Here is a 7827-nt window from a genome sequence, read left to right on the forward strand (position 1 = left end):
AGTGTATGAACTGAAAGGTGGTGTCAGTTCAAGTGTTAACTTAAGTGCAAGCCCTGGGTGCAGATCAGCTATAAATTAAAGAAAGACAGAATCAGTGAATGTGTCACTTGATGCACGAGCGCTCGATGCAGCCGCAGCTGAGGAGTGGGAGATAAAAGCAGCTGAAATGTCAGTGTCACATCCTGCAGATAACGGCACAGGCTCAGAGGAACCCAACGGAGCCTCAGAGACTGGATGATGCTCTGAAGTAGCTTAAATGATAGACATCAAACTCACAGGCTGCGCAGGTGACAGGTTCACAGGTAGCTGATACACTGGGGAACATACTGGAACATAGTTGGCACATTACTTTTACACATGATTTGACCAACAACTTTCAATCCACCACACACTGTGACTGAATCCAATGTCCAGACCTCACTGCAGGTGAAGACTCAGAGCCCGACGGTGGACACATTCTCTGGGAAGTCTGTAACTGCTGGAGCTCCAAAATCGGCTTTTCATCCAGCGCACGAGAGGCATCAAGCAGACTTCACCAGACTGATTTCATTACTCACAATTCATTGCAATTTGTTCTTGTTTTTCCACTTAAATGTTTAAAATGGGAGTGAGTAGAGTTCAGACCTCCACTAAGGCCCAACATGTAGTTATTGCCCAGATCTCGATCCCCACATACATTGTTATATTCTCTTGGATATACTTCAAAAACGATCAGAGATCCATTAAAGCCGTTGGTGCCTGACTGAATCCCCATTATCTCACACATTGGTTGTAGTTGTAGATTTATAGCCCTATTCGATACCATACCAGGGGTGAGAATAGACTAATCTGGATTATTATTCAGATCCACACCAAATTGTACACAGTCATAGATACCGCCTCCTACCTCACCTTTTAATCAAACCCATGCTTTATCCCTTGAGAAAATAAAGCCCAGAAGTGTAAGCAAAAGTGATGAAAAAAAATAAAATCTTCAATCTTCTGCACCTTTAACCAGGTCCACACCAAAATTCCATGGACTTTCTCTCTTGGCCCACGTTACATCACTCCAGCAACCACTTTCACTGTTCACTTGTTTTTGTGCAATCTTCCTAACAAACAAAACTAATGGACGGGTCAGATTTGGTAAAAAACCTTGGCGAAGATAATAATGAATTTTCTTAACAGGTACTTTCTTAAACCTTACTTGAATCATGTAGGCCAATCATAATAATCTACCATATCATGACAGAAATATGTCAAATGACACATGTAAGCTGTAGGAGGTTTGAATGTTTCCATAGCAACAGGCGAGATGGTGTACAGCCTTACTACCACCAGGTGAAATTTGCACCGGCTCAGTCCACAAGTCGAGAGGATGGATATTTGGATTCTGCATTAGACACTAACAGTCCAATATGGCTGTCAGCTCATTCATTGGCTGGTATATACCTTTCACACACAGACATCCACAAACAAATTTTACAATAAATATTGACATTTTCAGAAATGTATTCTTTATTCATTTTTACACAACACAAATATAATACTTGGATTTATTCCTGTCAATATATATTGTATTATAAAGTACCTTTGAACTCTGTGATCTCTGAACTCCCTTTTTAACGATAGTCCTAACACAGTGGGAGAAGGAGAACAGGCAGACCAGAGGTAAGTTTGTGGACAACACGGACATGTGTCCATTTACTGTTACAATGTATTAAGCTTGAAACAAAGAGAATTACCAAATACTACGCTATAGTTAAGTCATAAATCAGGATGCATCATTACTAGGGATGCACCGATATGGAAATTCTTGGCCGATACCGATACCGATATTTAAAATAACAATCTGGCCGATAGCCGATACCGATACCGATATTTGTTTATTTTCTTTTTGTTGTTATTCATTCACCCTTTTGTGCCAGAAAAATAATTAAATAATTATTTAAAAAGCACTATTTAAAAAATGTTTCATCACTCTTATCTTTTAATGAGCACAAATTGAATCAGATTTATGAAACAATCTTTGATTTAACTAAACTTTATTTAACAGAGACATATTATACCCATTTTACCGCAAGTTGAAATGTTTCCTTGGGATCTTAATGAAATGACTGTAACATATTTTGGTCAAAATACCACAAGGATAATTTAAAACAGCACCTTTTTACCCTGTCTAAAACAGCCCTGTTAAAGTATCATTATAGAGAACGCTCTTCTCAATGATTTACGGTAGCAGTATTGCCCGTTTATTAGATGTGTTACGGCTTCTGTGTGTATGACGTATGTTGTCAATTCCCTTGTTACCTGTGAATGAGACGGATGAATAGAGCCGGTGCACATGAGAATAAAGTACTTAAACAGACGCTACGCTCATACTTTTTACACCAAGTTACACTGCGTGAGTCAAGATAACTTAACAAGCCCTCCTCAGTTTTACCTGTTTTTAGTGTCGGGCAGAAATCACATCGCGTCAACACCCACCGTGGCCCTTCGCGATGCTTGTTTTAATTAAACAGTCGGATTCCCCTGGTCCGCACCAGTTCTCAGTCAGCTGCTAGGCGCCAGCCGGAGGGTTCCCCCAGCGGTCGCCGTAGCTGAGGTGATCCGCGAGAAGGGCCCGACACGCGTCCAGAGTGGCCGCCGCTGACCGCGTACCCAGTCCCCTCCCGGCCTTCCGCACCGGCGATGGACACCGCCCCGCGGTCCAAGAGAAAGAAAGCCCCCGCACCAGCGACGCCGTGAGGCGTCACCGGATGAGGACCTCTCGGTGCCGCACACTGAGCCTCCGGCGGCGCGGAGAGGAGGGCGACGGAGCGACTGCTCCCCCAGCCGCGGCACGTGCCCAGCGGTTTTACCACAAATATGAACATCGGCCAATGATATCAGTGAAAGTCAAGTTTATTACCTATAAGCCGATATCAGTAAACGAGGCGAATATCGGCCGCTACCGATATTCGGCCGATAAATCGGTGCATCACTAATCATTACTCATTCACAGGCACACAACTGCTGTGGAAGCCCGGACTCGAGCAAACTAAATCAATCAATACATTTGTTAACATGATATATGACATGAGAAGGATTTTCTCTTCTCTATCATCAATTGTAGGAAAACGTCTTACTGTTCTTCATGTTGTTTCCTTAATGAACTAATGTTGAGTTGACACAAAACAGCTTTATCTTCTCTCATGTGGTGGACCCATGGTATCGAGTTCTCACCCGGTTTCTATAGCAACAAATATTAAAACCAAACTTACCAGAATCTAAAACAACTTTTTTTTGACACATGCAACTATACTTTTTTGTTTGGCCCATGTCCCACACACCTACATGGAGGATGTGGGGTTTATGGTCTATTCTACAACCAGCCACCAGGAGGTGATTGAGCTGTTCTTTTTAAAGGGGACATATTATGAAAATCCACTTTTGAAATGCTTCTACACGTTAATTTGGTATCTGGCATGTCTACCGTCCACAAAAACTCCCGCGATTTGTTGTGGTTCCTCTATTTCAGAAATGATACGCTAGAGTGCGCTGAATGGGATTACGACCGAAATAAACATCATAGTCACAATATGCCCATGTAGGGAGTCTCGCTACATAGCCTTGGACGAGCGAGCTAACGCTAGCCGGGCTCCACCGGCCCGGTTAGCACGGAGCTAACGCTAGCCGGGGAGCCGGGCTAGCTCCCTAGGGGCTCCCCCCAGCTAGGGGAGCCCAGCTCCCCGGCTAGCGTTAGCTCTCGAGCTAACCAGGCTGGTGGAGCCCGGCTAGCGTTAGCTCGCTGCTGCTACCCGTCAGACATCTAAGTGGCTGCATAAACAAGGGACCCCCGGGACACCTCTAAACGTTGACTCAACAGTGTGTAAGGATGCTGCTGCTGCACCATCTCAAGCTCCCACTGCTCCCACTGCTCCCACTGCGGGGCTGCGCTGGGGAGCTGGGGCTCTCGCAGCCAGGCTCACCGGGGGTGAGGGGGGCGGGGCACTCAAAACAGGTCAATCTTAGGAGGGCTGTTTTAGACAGGGTAAAAAGGTGCTGTTTTTAAATGATCCTTGTGGTATTTTGACCAAAATATGTTAAAGACATTTCAGTAAGACCCTAAGGAACCATATCAACTGTGGTAAAATGGGCATAATATGTCCTCTTTAAAATATGAATGAAGCAGGATATGAAGGATATCATATTGGGGAGTAATGGTGCACTGAGCAGAGAATGAAATCTCTCTCTGAGTGCTGTGATCTGAGCTTTTCTCTTCTTTGTCTCGGTGGCTGGCTCAGCCGAACCACGTTCACGTTAGTGCATGTGGGCATCTTTAGACACATTAGAGTCCCTTCCTGTGAAACCATTGGTCGCCGCCATGTTGACGAGATGGTTCCAGCTCATTTCTGCAGTGGTGTAAACCGGACGCCTCTGTGGACACACTGATATTGCTTTTCCACTGATAAATCACAATCATTGTAAACGATGCCCACGATGATGCTGTTAAACAACAAATACCTTTATCTTTATGGCGTCTATGGGCCTTTACAGCACAGAACAGCCATGTTAATGATGCTGCCCAAGCTAAGTGGCTGCTAACCACAAGGCCGACTCGGAGAGAGCGTGCCTCGCTTGTGGTGGTAAGGCCATGGCATGAGGGGCCATTTGCATGTCTGTGCCCAGCGGCCCATTGTTTAATAATCCGTGCATGCCCTAATTTCTCCAAGCAAGCCCAATTTGTCCTTCGCCTGCTACATCCCACGCTTGGAGAAGACTTGTATTAGAGGAGTACATAAAGTAGATAGGCAGAGATACAATGTTTGTAATACCCTTTGCTGTGGAAGAGTTGGGTTCAATGATAAGAGCTCCAGAGCTGGAATGATGTCATAAAAATGTATTATATAAGTAAAGTACACAAGAGTAAAACATGCTTATTTATTTATTTTGGGGGGGGGGCTACTTCTTTACATAACATTGCAACAGGAATGAAAAACACAATTCAAAAGAGGCTTTGCCATTTTACTTGAAAGTGTTAAGCTATCCAGCAGCCCCCAAGTTACACTGGTAGTATCCGGCTGTTGGCAAGGTTAACATTTAATTAAATCTTTGGGACACATAGGGAAAATAATTAAAATGCACTTAAAGCAGAGCCTTTGTAAGCCTTCATGAAAACTGGGAGTAGTCGATTGAAGTCTACATCCACGACCTGCATTCAAGCAAGCCTTATATTCACGCAGATTCTTTTTATTATAATTTCTTATGGAACACAATAACTCAAGTCATGTTCTGATGAACCAAGCCAGTACCTCCCATCACTTCACACACATGGATGTACAAATTCACTTGCACATCTTGAAAGAAGAAGAAGAAAAAAACATCTATTTCTGTAATCCCTTTCACTAATACACCAAACCCTGGCTGCACAAGCAGAAAAAAACCCATCCCTGTCAGTTCATTCCTTTAAAGGATCAAGTTTGCTACTTAAACCTTTTACGAGGCCACCATGAAAAGTGAAGATCAAGGCCAATATATATATATATATGAAATAAGGCTAAAGAGAGATGGTGAGCAGCGTGTTAGTCTAGAATAAATTCAATGGACTCTTCTGCTTTTCAATTTGTTTAATTCCCAGATTTCCTTGCACTATCAACCTTGTCTTGTGTTGCAGTGAATGAAAAGGTAAGAGGATTTTGGATCCCATGCTGGCAAAACAGAGTTATATTGGGCGCACTGGGAGAGAGGAGGGTTATCTTTAATGGGCCATCTTCCTGCGGTCTCACTTCCTTGCTTCAGATGAGAAGCCTTGGAGGAATGAAAGGAGGGAAGAGGACACATTTAGACTGCGTGCATGTGGGCCCACTATGAAATGATTCAAAAGCTAAAGGGTTAGAATCAGAGGGAGGCCATTAAACAATCTGTTTTCTCCTGAAGGAGCCCAGCAAATTTGTTTTCATAAATCTCTTTGATAATCTTCAGGTCTTTCAAGTCAGCCTATTAACACTCTCTGTCCTTTCCATCTGAAGACCCTGAGCGTTCTTCCACTCGACCTGTTTGCAGTCTTAAGTGCACTTGTCGAGACAGTGCAGTTTGTGAATGTTTGTGTGATTGATTTGAATTCATTTTAAGTGTGGGTTGTGTTCTCCTGTGTGCGGAGGGGTTGAAGAGAGAAAAGGGAACATTTACCGTATAATTCAAACCCAATGTGAACAGTTTCCACGGGGACTCTGTGAATTAACTAGGGTAAACAGGACCCTGCTTTGCTGTCGAATTTTTTCAAATGAAATTTCCGCTGCTATGGGTGATAACATTCACCTCCATTGTGCAGGGGTGAAGGGAGAAACCTCATTGATGCTTATCTCAATCTGGACACACATAAAGGAAAACTGGGTCTGCAAGTTTTTTTGTTCGAATCAGATAGGCTCTCATTGGATTGTGTTTTAAATGAGGAGTTAACGTGAATTAGTTTCTAAATAGTGTTATCCAGTCTGCCTATAAATTCAGCTTGTCTGGGATCCTTGGAAACATGAGAAGATATGATAACGGCCTTTTTAAATGACCCGATTACTTCAGAGTTCATCTGATGTATCTTCAGTATCAGTGTGCTGAAGTGTGAGTTCTCCTGCAGGTTCTGTTCTGATGCCGCCCTTTGCTCTGTCCTCCCTGTTCCCTCTCCCCATTTCAAACTTGAACTGCAAAATGTCCCAAAATATCAGGGATACTACATTGCTCTACAGGGCCTAGACTGAACCAAATCATTACCTGAAATAATCAGATCTTTTCTCAGTAAAGTTCACTCACTGAATGAGTGATCAAGTCAATCATTTGTTTGCAGGGAGTGTGTGTAGTGAAGTGATTCCCTCACCTAGAGAGTATCACAAACGTGAATGTGTGTGTCTGACTGACTGACTTACTGAGGTAAATACAATTTGATTGATTGATTGATTGAACTTTTCACTTGGGTCCTGTGCTGTTGTTTTTTTGCCGTTGATGTTTGTGTTGTTTATCTTTTTCCCGTTTTTTATTCAAACCAGTATATTCAGATGTCATAGCAAGCTTGGAGTTTTTCCTCTTTCCAGCTGCACTTGTCAAAGCATGCATGGCCTGTGAAAACAAAAGCTGCTCTCTCAAATCAAACTGGACTATAATCCAATGCATAAAAGTAGATAGCTATTTTTTATTTCTTATGTAAGTTGTTTCACCGCAGGCCAAAGAGAAACATTTTCTGTTCTAAGTATTTGGTATTTTTTCTTTATCTTGTGCTATATCACTAATCTGCTATGTGACGGCTCTTAGAGACAAATGATAGTTGACACTTCAACAACAAACCTCGTTTTCTCCAATTCTCTTGGAAATGCTACCAATCATCATCTACCTTTCTTGACAGTCAATGTTTGCCAGTGATGAAACGTCAGAGCTACATGCTTGTTTACTCTTATTGGTACCAGGATAGGCATGAGGGGGACCATCCTGAAAGACAGGTTCATCTACGATTTAATGGTATCTTCTTTTATTACAGGAAGAATTAAATAATATCCAGATGAATGACTGAAATCAACACATGTATGCAAAAGTCATGTTTAGACACTTCTTTATAACAGGAACAATGTGGAAGTTATAGTAAAATCCCTTTATTAGTTACATCATTTGTTTATACGACACTAGTGTCCACCCTGGTAGATCTTCATTGGGGTTCAATTTTGGATAAAGGACACAAACCACAAACCAAAAAGCAGTTAACAAAACAAAAACCCACTTTTGTCCTGCATTATAGCATTTAAATATATAAAATGCATTATTATGCAGTTAATGTCTATCACCCTTCCACTGTATCGCATTCTCCTCTCTTCTGTATGTGGCTGG

The sequence above is a fragment of the Pleuronectes platessa genome, chromosome 1 (genome assembly GCF_947347685.1).
Source record: "Pleuronectes platessa chromosome 1, fPlePla1.1, whole genome shotgun sequence".
Classification (NCBI taxonomy): domain Eukaryota; kingdom Metazoa; phylum Chordata; class Actinopteri; order Pleuronectiformes; family Pleuronectidae; genus Pleuronectes; species Pleuronectes platessa.